Source organism: Pelodiscus sinensis, chromosome 12 (assembly GCF_049634645.1).
Source record: "Pelodiscus sinensis isolate JC-2024 chromosome 12, ASM4963464v1, whole genome shotgun sequence".
Classification (NCBI taxonomy): domain Eukaryota; kingdom Metazoa; phylum Chordata; order Testudines; family Trionychidae; genus Pelodiscus; species Pelodiscus sinensis.
Genome location: NC_134722.1, coordinates 23,090,435 through 23,104,280, shown reverse-complemented (window position 1 = coordinate 23,104,280; position 13,846 = coordinate 23,090,435). Strand labels below are relative to the sequence as shown.

Genomic DNA, 13,846 nt, shown 5'->3' with positions numbered 1-13,846 from the left:
TCCAGTGATGGCTGGGGGTGAAAGGGCATCCCCACCCCGGGGCTCAGCAGTGTGTCTGGCCTACCCAGAGCCTCTGAACAGGAGCCCGGGGTGTTGACTGGTTTGCCTGGCCAAAAGGAACCAGCTTAGAGGAACATTCCCCTAACTCACTGCTATCATCAGGAGTTTGTCCCAGGCCCAAGAAATTAATAGATGACTGGGATAAACCAACAGGGTTTTTATTTAACAGTTCAAACAAATAAAAGATAACTATAAACAGGATCCCACAAATAAAAGGGAAATAACATGAGGATGGTACTGGATTGTGATTCGGGAAGGATGTAAGGAAGAAAACCCAGGTAAGTAGATGGTATATTATAAGGTCTCTACCATGTCCTGCAGCTTGGAAGGGCCCTCACAGCAATGGAATGGCTCTGGATTCCATCTCCAGGTTACACCACAGGTAAGAATGATCAGCTGGGTCTGCTCAGCACCTGCGATGGTCGGCCCGCTCCCCTCCCTGCGCCGTCGTGGGTGCATATGTGTCCTAATTAACGAGGGGTGGCAGGTAGTGGTTGCACAACCCCATGCTTGCAGATAAGTCACCTTCCCAACCCGAAACCTAATGTGTGGTACTGGCATACCCTCCCAAAATTACTCCAGACTCTGCCACTGGATGGGCAGCCCCATGCAATGCCAGAGGCAGCCCTTAAGTAACAGCGGGTTACTGGACAGACCTGGGTCACATGTCTGCTGAGTTTCCCACCAAAATGCAGAAAGGGCAGGAAACTGCCCTGAAAGGAGGAAGAAGGGCAGCCAAAATGGAGTCCCTGTTATTCTATGAGGCTTCCAAAATGGCGATCGTGCCAAAATGGCATCTCACAAATTTTCTCTCTACAAGGGGTGCTCCGTCGCTGCCTCCAGGGGCTGCGTGGCACAGACTAGCGCTGTACATGCATCCACGTGCACAAACTGCAGCGCAAGGGGTAGGCCGAGAAGGTGGAGCAACGACTGCACCACAGTCCCTCAGCGCTTGACACCCCCACCCTGTGTGTGTGAGAAAAACTAACAGCACTCACCTGCTGATCCCTCCCAAGCCTGCCAGTGAGACATCCAGGCACTGGGCTACCAGCTCCGAGGTGTGTGGGGTGAGGGTGCTCGCCATTTCCTCGATCTTCTCCAGCTCCTCGCCCTCCTCCTCATGGGCTAGGACCCCCGGCTGGGTGACAACGGGTGTCTCCAGCCCCAAGTCCACCACCAGAGGTGGGGAAAGGGTTGCACTCCCCCTCCCCCCCGATGTGGTGCCGTTCTGCATAGTAAGGGCAGGAGTGGGGTCCTGCCCCAGAGTGAGAGCTGCGCTCCCTTGCCCTGGCATAGCCCTGCCACAGCTCCTTCACCTTGCTCCTCACTTGCTCAAGGCTCCTGTTGTGGCCCCCTCATGGCCAAAGTCTTGGCCATATATGTTGGTGTTATGCTATCTGGAGCAGAGATACTGGAGGGTCTCCTCTTTGCCCCATACCTCCACGAGGGACAGGATCTCTGCCCCAGACCAGGATGGCACACGGCAGGCTCCTGGAAGCCCTGTGCATGCTCCCTGGGAGGGCCAGTGAGCTCCTGGGGGGCTTGACCCTGGGACATAGTGCCCAGATGTGTGGCAGTAGCAGTTGTGCCGTGAGTTGCAGCTCCTGGGGCTGGCTTCCTACCACAAGCCCCGTCCCAGATGTCTATGGCTTTAAGAGCTGCTGGGAGACAGGAACTATAGAGTTGTGATGAGTGTGAACAGATTGGCCAACGCCACCTGTGTTATTTCCTGGAGGCCTCTTTCTTTTTTTTTTTAAATAACTCCCTCCTCTGCATCAACATATGCCTTTTCCCAAAAATGCTTTTTTGGAAAAAGCGTTATTCCTCATAGAATGAGGTTTATCGCTGTTGGGAAAAGCCCTCCGTTATTTCAACTTTTTGCTATTTCAGTGTGGATGCAAGTTTTGTTTTTCTGGAATAATGACTATTATTCTGGAAAAATGCTGCAGTGTAGACATACCCTGAGTCAGGAAAAAGCAGCTGAGCACTGCCGGAGACCATGGAAGGTCCTGGAAGGGAGCTGTGATTTGTTCCTGAGAGAAGGTCGAAGAGCAGCAAAATGAAGTTGCTTGTTACTATCAAAGCTAGAGACTTGAAGCTCAAGGCTGAGAACAGTGGACGGACTTGCCTGCTGACAACTCCATATTGGAAAGCTGGACTTGTAAACAGTGAGGCTATGTCTACACTCGCGGCTTCTTGCACAAGTAATATGCAAATGAGGCTAAGCGTGGAATATCGCTGAGCCTCATTTGCATACCTAATGAACCGCCATTTTTTCAGAAGAGGTTCTTGCGCAATAAGGAGTGTCTACACTGCCCCTTCTTGTGCAAGAAAAACCCTCTTGCGCAACGCCGTTACACCTATTACTTTTCAGGAAGAACGGCATTGCGCAAGACGGTTTTTCGGCGATATTCCACGCTTAGCATCATTTGCATATTACTTGCGCAAGAAGCCGCAAGTGTAGACATAACCTGAGAGGGGCAGAGGGAGTGAGGGATACTCTCTTGCTGAAGATGACCTCGTAATAGGGAGGTTGTGGGAAGAGTTGTACTCTACTGTAGTTGGAAGGAGTTGGATGGCTGTCCAGCAGAGGGATAGAAGAGAACTGAGAAGAAGCCTAGGCAGGATGGAAGATATTGGAAAATGGTTTGGGAAGGACTCCCAGCAGAGAGGTTGGTTGGATATGAAGAATGGGGTTTTAAGGATTATATCTACTAGTGATGTGATAGTGTTTACATGCAAACAGTTAACTGATGAAACTGGGCTCATTGGTTACCCTTCACTGTTACACACAGCACCCTTTCCTCTCCCCCACCACTGCTGCCTCTGTATCAAAGGCAGCAGCCACAGGCATGCACAGCATATTTCATTAGGGTGTGCACCTAGGGAATTTTATTTTTTATTTTTTTTTAAAAGTGAACATTTATTGAATACTCAATCATAAAGGACATTATTTTTACTCAAACTAAAGAAACTAAAACTTAACTATACTTAATTTTTTTTAAATTAACAACTAAACTTTACTTAAAAGAGCGTATCATGCGATTCAATTAAAACACAAAGCCACTTTTTTTGAGATATTAGGGTGTGCCTGGGCACATCCAGCACACCTCCTGCTCACGCCTATGGCAGCAGCATAGAGTGGGGCAGGCAGGAGCTGGTGCTTGTGGGGAGCTGGCTTTTAAACCATCTCCCACGGAGCTACCTCCCTCCCTCTCTGTGCTGCCTCTGTGGAGCTGGCTTTAAAAATCGTTCTGTGAGCACTGCCTCCCACCTCCTCCCCCATTCTGCTTCTGCCTGTGTGCAGGAGTGAACTCTGTTTAATACTTTGTGTTTTGGTAATGAGATCTCTCCAAAGAAGAGCATTATTCATGCAAGAGAGCAGCCGTGGAATCACTGGTGAGTCTGAAAAGCCAAAATAAGGCAAGTGTGTTAGATCTGCCACTGGTGAGATCTATATATCTACACAAGTGATGCAGTCAAAGAGGAGGGCTAGGGGTTGATGTAAGATTACATCAAAGATTACAGGAGCAGGTTAGTTATAAAGGGTGTTAAGATAAGTACAAAAAACTGGTTTCCCTCATCCACTTCAAAATACAAGTGAGGGACTCCGAGTTAGAGGGTTGACACTCAGAATAATGAATCAGAAATATAGCACCTTAACATATGAAGGGAATTAGGTGAGTGATAGGAAGATGAGAGAATTTTCTACAACTGATTAGCTTCAGCATGAGATCTTTACCACTTCTGTAATATCTGGTTCCCTTTACTTCACTTACTGCAGTTCATCTATATACTAAAGATCTGTGACAGGAAAAGCAGCAAAGATGACACACGGGGTTATCTCATTGATGGTGGAAGACAGTACAACACTACATAATACTCTTGTACTCTTTTGCACTGCCACAAGTTCAAAATCTATTTTTCAAGTCTGCCAATTTTGTATTGGTGTATTACTGATGTAGCCTCCTTAACTGTTCTTCCAATTTACTTCTTTGGGTTAGGGCATATTTTTTTGTAAAGCAGTTTTGAAATAAGATTACTAAACAATTTAAAGGAGAAATTTTAAATCAAATAAGTTCTTTCCCTTTATAGAAAGATAAACTACAAATGTTATTGCATATGAGTGTGGCCAGTTGAAAATATTCAAGAAATGTCCTTTCCTTCTCATAAATGGCAGTTTTTAGAGAAGGGATCACCTGTCAGATACAATTTTAAATCATTTTCATCTTCTTTCATGTCTGTATAAATGGATGTGTATGTTTTTGTTACACACTAATATAATGAAAAGCAATCCAGTAGGGGTATCTTCCAATACAAAAAAGAGGAAAATTTGAAATAAAGTGAGAAAGCTTTAGATATAAAAATAAGGCAATGTCAGAGAATGAAATATTAAGTGAGTTAGACAATGTGTACACTATTTCTAGGAGAGACTAAATTTTTATAAGAAACTGGAAGATTTACCCTGCGTTGCTCAGGTCCTTAACTCAAAGTTTTGTTTTTCTTCATTTAAATCATTGTTCTGGAAGGTGTCTGGAGATGAGGGGTTCAGTATGCAGGCTGCCCTAGGGAGAGAGGACAACCCCAGCCCTTTCTCACTGCAGCAGCTTGGGGCCAGGTGAGAAACACCTGTCCATGGCAGCTGCAGTGGGCACAGCTGGGGGTGTAGGGCATGTCTCCCTGGGGTGTAGGGCATGTCTCCCTGGCTGGGCAACACACTGACACACAGACAAACTCTGATATGTATAGTAGATAGCCGTCCCTTTCTCCACCCTGCTGGCCCAATGGGGGTATAGCTGTCCTGGTCCCCATCTCTGGCCCTTTGCCCCCCTGTGGTTATTCTACAGTATCTACTCCTCCTTCCAGAAACCTCTCTTTCCATTTTATGAGAAACAATTGAATTCCAGGCACTTCCCAGTGTTCTGGCACAACCAAACTATTACCTCGCTTTAAGTTAGGATAAAAGGCTGCATACCAAATTTCAAGGTCCTAGCTCTGACCCCTTATGAAAGGGGTGGGGAACCTAAGGCCTGGGAGCCAGATATGGCCCCTGGCTTGCTGAATCCAGCCTCCATGGGTCTGGAGCACATAAAATCTACTAGCCTGGGTTCCCCAAGGCTCTGGTGTGCAAAGGGAATGTGGGGAATGTCATTCTCTTTCTCAGTTGGAGACCACATCAATATAAAGAAAGGTTTTTTTTGTTGGATTTCCACTTGTGTGCGGCCCCCAACTGATTTTTCTTTAAGTCAGTGGCCCCCAACACAAAAAAGGTTCCTCACCCCTGGTTTAGGAGGGGTGAACAAACAGACTCATGGACAGATAGATGGACACACAGACAGGTGGATACACTCTTTATATAGCAGAATGACAATGAAAATCAATGGTAGAATTATGTGAGAGACTAGATCTTATAGAATCATAGAATGCTAAAAGTGGAAGGGACCTCGAGAGATCATCAGATCCAGTCCCCTGCCCTCACGGCAGGATCATGCACCGTCTAGATCATCCCTGATAGATGTCTTGTCTAATCTGCTGTTCAATATCTTCAGTGATGGAGATTCTACAACCTCCCTAGGCAATTTATTCCAGTGTTTAACCACCCTGACAGTAATGAAGTTTTTCCTAATGTCCAGCCTAAACCTCCCTTGCTGCAAATTAAGCCCATTGCTTCTTGTCCTACCATCAGAGGCCAAGGAGAACAATTTTTCCCCCTCCTTCAGGGGCCCCCCTTTAGATATCTGTGTAGCCAGCAAGAGTAAGTCTCAGGTCTGACACTAGATTCCCAAAGTACAAAGGACGCTACACAGGTATCTGTCAAACACAAGGGCTGCGTCCAGACTGGCAAGCCCCTGGTGGTGGGATGAGACTTGCCATGCTCCCCCACCCCCAGGCCAATCAGGACCTGTAGGTGGGGGAACATGTGAAGCCTCCTCCCCCACTGCCAGGAGGGCATCGTGCTTCTAAGTGTCATGCACTTCTTACAGGCCGTGATTGGCTTGGGGCAGGGGAGTGTACGAAGCCTCCTCTCACCTTGCCTGGAGCACACAGTGCTCCAGGCAGGGCGGGGGTAGGGCAGAGGAAACTTCACACACTTGCCCCACACCTAGGCCAATCAGGCTTGGGGGCGGGGGAGTGCACAAAATCTCCTCGTACCCTGCCAGGAGCGTGTGGTGCTTCAAAGCGCCACGTGCTCCTGGCAGGGCGGAGGAAACTTTGTGCGCTTCCTCCCACCCTCCAGGCCCTAACTGGGGAGCAGCAGGGTCTCCATGGGCCAGATCAACCCTCTTGACGGGCTGGATCCAGCCCATGGAGGCCCTTTTGCCCACCCCTACCATAGAGTGTACAGTTATTAAGTTTGCAGATGATACCAAACTGGTAGGGGGTGCAACTGCTTTGAAGGGTAGGCACATAATTCAAAATAATCTGGACAAACTAGAGACATGGTCTGAGGTAACTAGGATGAAGTTTAATAAGGACAAATGCAAAGTACTCCACTTAGGAGGGAACAATCCGTTTCACACATACAAAATGGGAAATGACTGTCTAGGAAGGAGTACTACAAAAAGGGATTTAGGGGTCATAGTGGACCACAAGCTAAATATGAGTCAACAGTGTGACACTTGCAAAAAAAGCAAACATTATTCTGGGATGCGTTAATAGACATTATTCTGGGATGCGTGAGAAAGAAACGAGAAGTCATTCTTCCACTCTACTTTAAATTGATTAGGCCTCAATTGGAGTACTGTGTCTAGTTCTGGGCACCACATTTCAAGAAAAATGAGGAGAAATTGGAGAAGGTCCAGAGAAGATCAACAAAAATGATTAAAGGTCTAGAAAACATGAGCTATGAGGCAAGGCTGAAGGAATTGGGCTTGTTTAGTTTGGAAAAAAGAAGACCAAGAGGGGACATGACAACATTATATCAATTGCGGAAGAACTTTGTACATGCTAGTTTAGGGGTGGTGAGGCCTGCATTCCTTCCCCCTTTTCCCTATATCTGATGAGCCAGAAGCAAGTCTTTGGGAACATACGCCACTTAAGATAAGCATTGTTGCCAGTATAGCAAGAACAAGTATGAGATAAGGGTAAAGGGCAAGAACGCATAAACAATTCTGTTTCCCCTAACATACTGATCACGTAAACAGGGCCAAAGAACAAGAAGATCCAGATCAGAACCAGATCAATAACTAACAGTTAAGCCCTACATCAGCACTAATGACTAAGCCCTGGAAATTTCCAAACTGCCAAACAAGGCAGGAAAACTGTATTTAAGGCTGCCTCAGAGCCTAACAAATCGGATTTCACTGATGGGCATTGAGTACCGGCGCCTCAGAAGCTGAGACAACTTCCCACTTCGTCCGCAGCCTACCCGGGGTCCCAGGCTTGCAGGAAGGGACGTAAGATATGCCGCTTCTTTGTTATATTGTTCTTCCATTTATGGGGCACAGCTGTTAGCTGTCAGGAAATAAACTACTTGGCTATGTCTAGACTGGCATGCTTTTCTGCAAATGCTTTTAACGGAAAAGTTTTTCTGTTAAAAGCATTTGCGAAAAAGAGCGTCTAGATTGGCACGGTCTGGGGGCGAGGAAGCATCCTGGCCCTGCCCCATCCATTTGAGGCCCCGCCCCTTCTGGTGCAGCCTGGGGCCACTTCAAAAATTTTTGAAATGGCCCCCAGCAAAAAATTATTGCCTCCCCCTACTCTATGCCATCAGCTAAATCGTTGATGAAGATATTGTACAGAACCAGCCCCAAAACAGACCCCTGCGGAACCCCACTTCTTATGCCCTTCCAGCATGACTGTGAACTGTTAATACTACTCTCTGAGAATGGTTATTGTGACGGCGCGTTGGGGGTCCCCCGTCTCCTGCACCCCGAAATGGCACAAACAGACTCCACCAGCCAGTGGAATTGAGGGTGGTTTATTGCTCCTCCAGGATACAGCATAGCACAGATGTAATCTGGTTACAGGAACTGGGGCTAAGAGGCCTCAGTGCCCCCCTTGAGATAGGGGAGTCCCAGCCCCCCTCCCCAGCTCCTTCTCCCCTGCTTTCCAGACAGAAACTAACTAACTCTCTTCCAGCCCTGCCCCCCAGCCAGGGCAGCATTCCACCTTCCTTTGTTCCTCTCCATGGGGGGGTGTCTGGTTCAACAAATTTGGCATCACGTTTGCATAGTGAGGTTTTCCCTGCTGGGTCTTGCTCCAGACAGCAGGGGTCACCACAGCCCAGCAAGTGAATGGTTATCCAGCCAGTTATGCATCCACCTTATAGCAGCCTAAGTTGTATTTGCCTAGTTTATTGATAAGAAGGTCGTCTGAGACCATATCAAATGCCTTACTAAAGTCTAGGTATATCATATCCACTGCTTCTTCCTTATCCATAGGACTTGTTATCCTCTCAAAGAAAGCGATCAGATTGGTTTGCTGTAGTGAGGAGCTTGGAGATCAGAGTAAAATATCAGTTCCTTTATATAAAAGAGAGAAAAAGGTAAATGTACTTGTCTTTACCACTTACCCACGCTGAGACTGTTGTTGGATCCTGCAGACTTGTGGAAAGAAGTTAAGGCAGCTGAATTAGAGTAAAACAAAGCATAATAACTTTTAAGAATAATCATTTTTGGGACACTTCCTTCCTGCATACAAGAGTAATGTGTGTAATCTAAGTATAGTATGTATTTAAACACAAATACAATTTGCAGAGTAAATGTTGTAGAGTTAATAAGATTTAATCAGCTTGAAAGGAGGATGCTGATAACCTATTTATTTCAAACAAGCACCAAGAAGACCACACCTGCCTGTATTATGTAGGAGGCAGCATTTTTGTAATGTATTTTATAAACGTTTTAGTGAATCAATGGGATTTTAATTGGTAATGCTTCTCCTGTCTCTGATTTGGCTGCAAGGGGCTTGCAGGCCACAGGCAGACAACCACTGATCTATACCACCTTTGTTTTTAAAATACAAAGACCACTTTTGACTTGTTTACATCAGTGCACACATCACTCCAATGAGTGGGGCTAATTCAGTGTTGGGCAATATATTTTGATGGGGGAGGGGCACTCCAAGAATTTGGTAAGTGGTCAAAGGCCACACTCATGGGCTACGTCTACACTGGCGCGTTCTCATGTAAAAACTCTTTTGCAGAAGAGTTCTTCTGCAAAACTTTTCCAGAAGAGAGCATCTACACTGGCATGTGCTTTTGTGCAAGAACATCCATGCCAGTGTAGATGCTCTCTTGTGCAAGAAAGCTCTGATGGCCATTTTAACCATAGGGCTTCCTTGCGCAAGAAATTCATGTTGCCTGTCTACACTGGCGTCTTCTGGAAGCGCTCTTGCGCTAGAGGGCTTATTCCTGAGCAGGAGTGTCAGAGTTCTCGTTCAAGAAGTCCTGATTTTATACATTAGAACGTAAGTTTACTTGCGCAAGAATACGCGGCCAGTGTAGACAGGCTGCAAGTTTTTGCACAAGAGCGGTTGCTTTTGCGCGAGATCGCGCCAGTGTAGACACAGCCTTCCATTATATGAAGAAGGTATAGGTATCTGGGATGAAGGTTGGGTGCAGAAAAGAGCCTGGGTAAAGGACTGGTGTGTGGGATCTGGGAGGGAGTTTGGGTGAAGGAGGGGACTGTGACCTGGGGTAACGAACTGAGGTGCAGGATCTGAAAGGGAAGTGTGACCTGGGGTGGGAGTCCAGGGGTTTGGGTTGTGACCTTGGACAGGGGATTGGGGTGCAAGTCTGGGAGGGGCAGAGGTGCAGGAGAGGATTCTGACTTGTTGGAGGGGTGTAGGAGGAGAGAATGTAGAGCCTGGGAGGGGGCTGTAAACTGGGATAGAAGTGAAGGAGGGGAGCAGGGATTTGGGTTGTGACCAGGAACAGCAGATTGGGGTGCAAAGTCTGGGAGGGGGTTGTGACCTGAGGAGGGGCTTGAGAGGATGCAGTGTCTGGGAAGATGTATGGTTACATGAGGTTACAGGAGGGGGGTCAGAGAGATGGGTGAGGGAGGGAGGAGCTGGGGTGCCAGAGGCAGGTTCTGGCTGGGAAAGCTTATTTGGGTGGTTCACAGCCAGCAGATTCCTTAACTAGGGTCCCTGCCTTCCATGCCCCTGTATGTGCTCACAGCAGCTACAGTTGCCCTATATTGCTGAGAACTCTGTAAGCCAGGGGAAGAGAGGCATTTCATGTGAGGCCTGTTGTGCAAACAAGCATCTGCAATTGGTCAGAAACCAGCCAATGGGAGCTACTGGAGATGGGTGCAGTGTGAAAAGCTTCTAGCCTCTTGCACTGGGATCTCAGCATCTAGAGACTCACATGGCTGTGTAGTGGACTTAATGAATGCTGACTGGGGTGAGGCAGACAGGGAGCCAGCTGATTTGGCTTGCAGATCATATTTTGCACAGCCCTGAGCTAATTAATGTTAAGTGGGGGTGAGAAAGAGTTGAGTTATGGAAGTCCAATTATGTGGAACTCCAAATGATCAGAGCAGGTTGTCTTTACTGTGGAAGAAAACATTGTCCTCACTCTGAGTTTGTAAGCAACAAGTAGCCAGAGGCAGTTTTATTACGAGCTGCAGCAAGGGAAAAACTGGTTCGGACAGGGGGGGAGTCCCGTCCCCCCCCACCGAGGCAGATCTTCGAATACAAGCAATTATGAAGCAGTTTATATACTGTCTCTTAGATATATTAACAACAACAATTAGTCTCCTTCCCATTACAAACACCAATGGCTAACAGTTATTTAGTTCCACCCAGATGCTCCTTATCTCAAGGTCCCTACCAGAGTCAGCATTCTATCCTTATCTCCGTATGGAGGCGAGAGGCGAAGGCAGCGTCTAATTACAGATCTTGCGTTGTCAGGCCACAGACTTAGCCTGACTCTTGCTCTCTTGTTAACAAGACCAAGATGGCTGCACACAAATTCCCTTATTCCCTTTTCCTGCCTCCACCGGAAACCCCAAAACTAAAATGGTCCCTTAAGCTTAGCCAGAGCTAGAAACTCAGATTCCTCAAAAGGGGATTCTCCTTTGCTATAGAACAGGGGGCTCACTAGCCAGAGACCAGGCTCCGGTTGATGTGAGCTGGTATAGCCTGAGAGTAAGTTGGTGCTCCCGAGCTGCGAGCAGAAGAAATGCAGCAGAAGGGACATTGTGTCAGGTTCTTGTAGCATGGTACTAGATTGAGGCAGGAGTCTGAGGTGCGAGAGCAAGTCCCAATGCACAAACAACATCTCATCTTTCCTCGCACCCTTCTCCGGTAATGCCCCACCCCTACACGAGCTACCAGGAAAAATACACTTGGATCTGCGCGGCGCACCTATGCGGAGATGGTTTGGAATCATTACGGGACGGCATGGATTCAGTGCGCAGGCGCTTGAGACTGGCGTACCCACGCGAGGTAGGGAGCTTAGGGCTTTCAGCGCGGAAGATAGGGGCAGAAGTCGCGGGCGCTCGGGGAGAGCTCTCACTGCGCAAGCGCGGTGCGAGGTCTTAGTGTAGCTGCACCATACGCAGGCGCAGTGGGGACGCGCCGCCTCGGTGCGGGTGGCAGGCAAGCTTGTGGCGCGGGAAGACAGAGGCTGTTCTATTCTCGAAGCTTCTAAGGGACGAGTCAGGGCGGCCTTTAGTAGTAGGCGCTCTGGGCCTGCAGGCACCTTGGTGATGTGAGCGCTGTTAAGTGGGTGAGAGCCAGGGGTGCGGGCTGAGTACCCTCAACAAAGAAAACTATGAAGGGGGGAAATAGGTTTTAAAAAACATTTTTAAAAGAAATGTCTGACCCAGTGGGTCTATGCTAAGCCCCCCCCCCCCCCTTATTATCTTCCTTCCCCAAGGATCTTGTTAATCCTCACAGAAGGGAAGTGTGACGGGTGAGTAAGGGCATGCTGGGGTTTGGCTCTCTCAGAATTGAGAGGGGTGTGGGGCGTTTATTGGGAAGTTGCATCATCCTTGCCCTCTCCCCCAGTAGATGTTGGAGTGAATGTAGGATTTGGTTATGCCCTCATGCTCTCAAACATTTTATCCCCAATATCAGGAAGGGGTGGGAGTGCCCTCATCGGTTCTACACCTTTTGCCATAATGGGAAAGGGGTTAGGAAACTCCACATATTCCCTCATTGTTTTATTTCTGATACAGAGGAGTGTATATGAAGGTTTTTTCACCCCCATTGCTCTTCCACATTTATGGTTAAATTGAGAAATAGTAGGAAGTTGCTTCCTCCCTCACACATGATCCCTGAAACTGAGTGATGGGAACATTCCTGTGAAAGTGGGTTGTCACATTTTGTGACATGTTATATGCATAGAGAGTGCATCACTTTGTAATTGTTGAATATGGCCTTTCTGTTTAGATTTCTGGTTTTATTAAATTCAACCTGTCCCCCCTCCCCCCACTTGCCAGCTTTTCTTCTTCTTTTGGCCTAATTTTCACTGTGCAATTTCAACTTTTTGTCCTTCTCTTCTGCTTACCCATGTCATTTTAAAATATATTTTCAGGATTTTAACAACTTGATCTTTATTTAAAGAGGGCTTGTTTAAAGGGTTAAGTTGTTTCTGGTATCACACCAGCACTTACATATCTCCCTGCCCCTACTTTTGTTTTATATTCACATTTTAAAAAAAAATTTCTGTCCTTGGTTGCTGTGTGAAAGGAACACTCACCTAAAAGAAAAATGACTGATTACATATAAGAAATAACAAAAGTTACAAGACAGGCAGTCAAGTGAATAAAAATGGGAAAAAGTGTTGTACTGTAATTGGTAGTATTCATAGGTGTTACTTAAAGCAGTTTTCATACACTTGTGATTTTTAAGTTGATATATTTTTAAACATGGTGTGTCTGTACATAGAATTACTGTATTTTTTTAATTTTCACTGTACCGTCAACGATAAAACTCATCTCTCCGTGCTAGTTGCTTGAATTTTATCAGCGATTTGTAGGAGAGGCTGTTCCTTTTTTAAATCCCTTTTTCACTTTTTTTTAATGTCTATGAAACTCCACAAAGGGAGCCTTTTTTTGTGAGAACTGTAAATCAGTGAATCAGATTATGTAATTTAGTATTGACCATTTGGCCCCAAATTTCTGTTTCTGTAAAAGGTTATGTGATAGATCCAGACCAGTTGGTTGTCACATGCTAATGGAGAGAAGACATGCTGGGGCTTGAGAGAGCAGCTTTCTCTCCCCTGAATTAACAGGGCCAAGCCTAGTGCAGGATAATCAGGCAGGCACCTGGGGTCAGTTAGAGCTTGCTGGAAGCTACAGGCCAATTAGACATCTGCAGCCAATTAAAGCTTGTGGCTTGTGCTTTAGAAGGTTTTCCTCCAGGTAAGGAAGGGGAAAGGAAAATCACAAAGGACTAGAAAGAAAAAAAAATCAGTGTAAAAGAGCTGCATGGGTGTGAACTGACTGAGCCCACAACTGATTAGCAGGTACCAACTGGGAGGGATCATTTGGGGAAGTGGCCCAGGGAAAAGCTGCCAGACTGGGAGTGGCAGTAACTCTGCCTGTTGCCACTGCCTAGGATCCCTTGTTCAGAACCCAGATTAGTGGGTGGGCCTGGATTCCCCCCCCAAACCTCCCATCTGCCCCTGAAAAAGGACACCAGGACTCCAGATGGGGTTTTACCCCAGAAAAAATAGACTACTAGCCTGTGATGCGTGTGGCTCAGTAGGCTATGGCTCCTGCTGCTAGTAAAGAGAAAGAGGCCGTGTGGTGGGCCACAGCGAGCCTCTGAGGCTAACACTATATCCACCTAGTATTGTAAGACCCACAAGGCACGGCTGGAGCTTTGTCGCAGT

At 47.0% G+C, this 13,846-nt stretch overlaps 1 protein-coding gene across 6 annotated transcripts in view; it reads left to right on the top strand.

Moving 5' to 3' along the window:
- Window positions 1-11,383: 11,383 nt before the first annotated feature.
- Window positions 11,384-13,846, top strand: part of TDRD12 (tudor domain containing 12) — a 234,520-nt gene continuing 232,057 nt past the window's right edge. For 2 of the 6 annotated variants that reach the window (XM_075940129.1, XM_075940128.1), the window contains exon 1: window positions 11,387-11,920. The gene's annotated coding sequence lies outside the window, so the exon portion shown is untranslated. Of the gene's footprint in view, window positions 11,921-13,846 lie in introns of all 6 variants that reach the window. The other 4 variants (XM_075940126.1, XM_075940127.1, XM_075940125.1 and 1 more) reach the window with 4 other exon arrangements.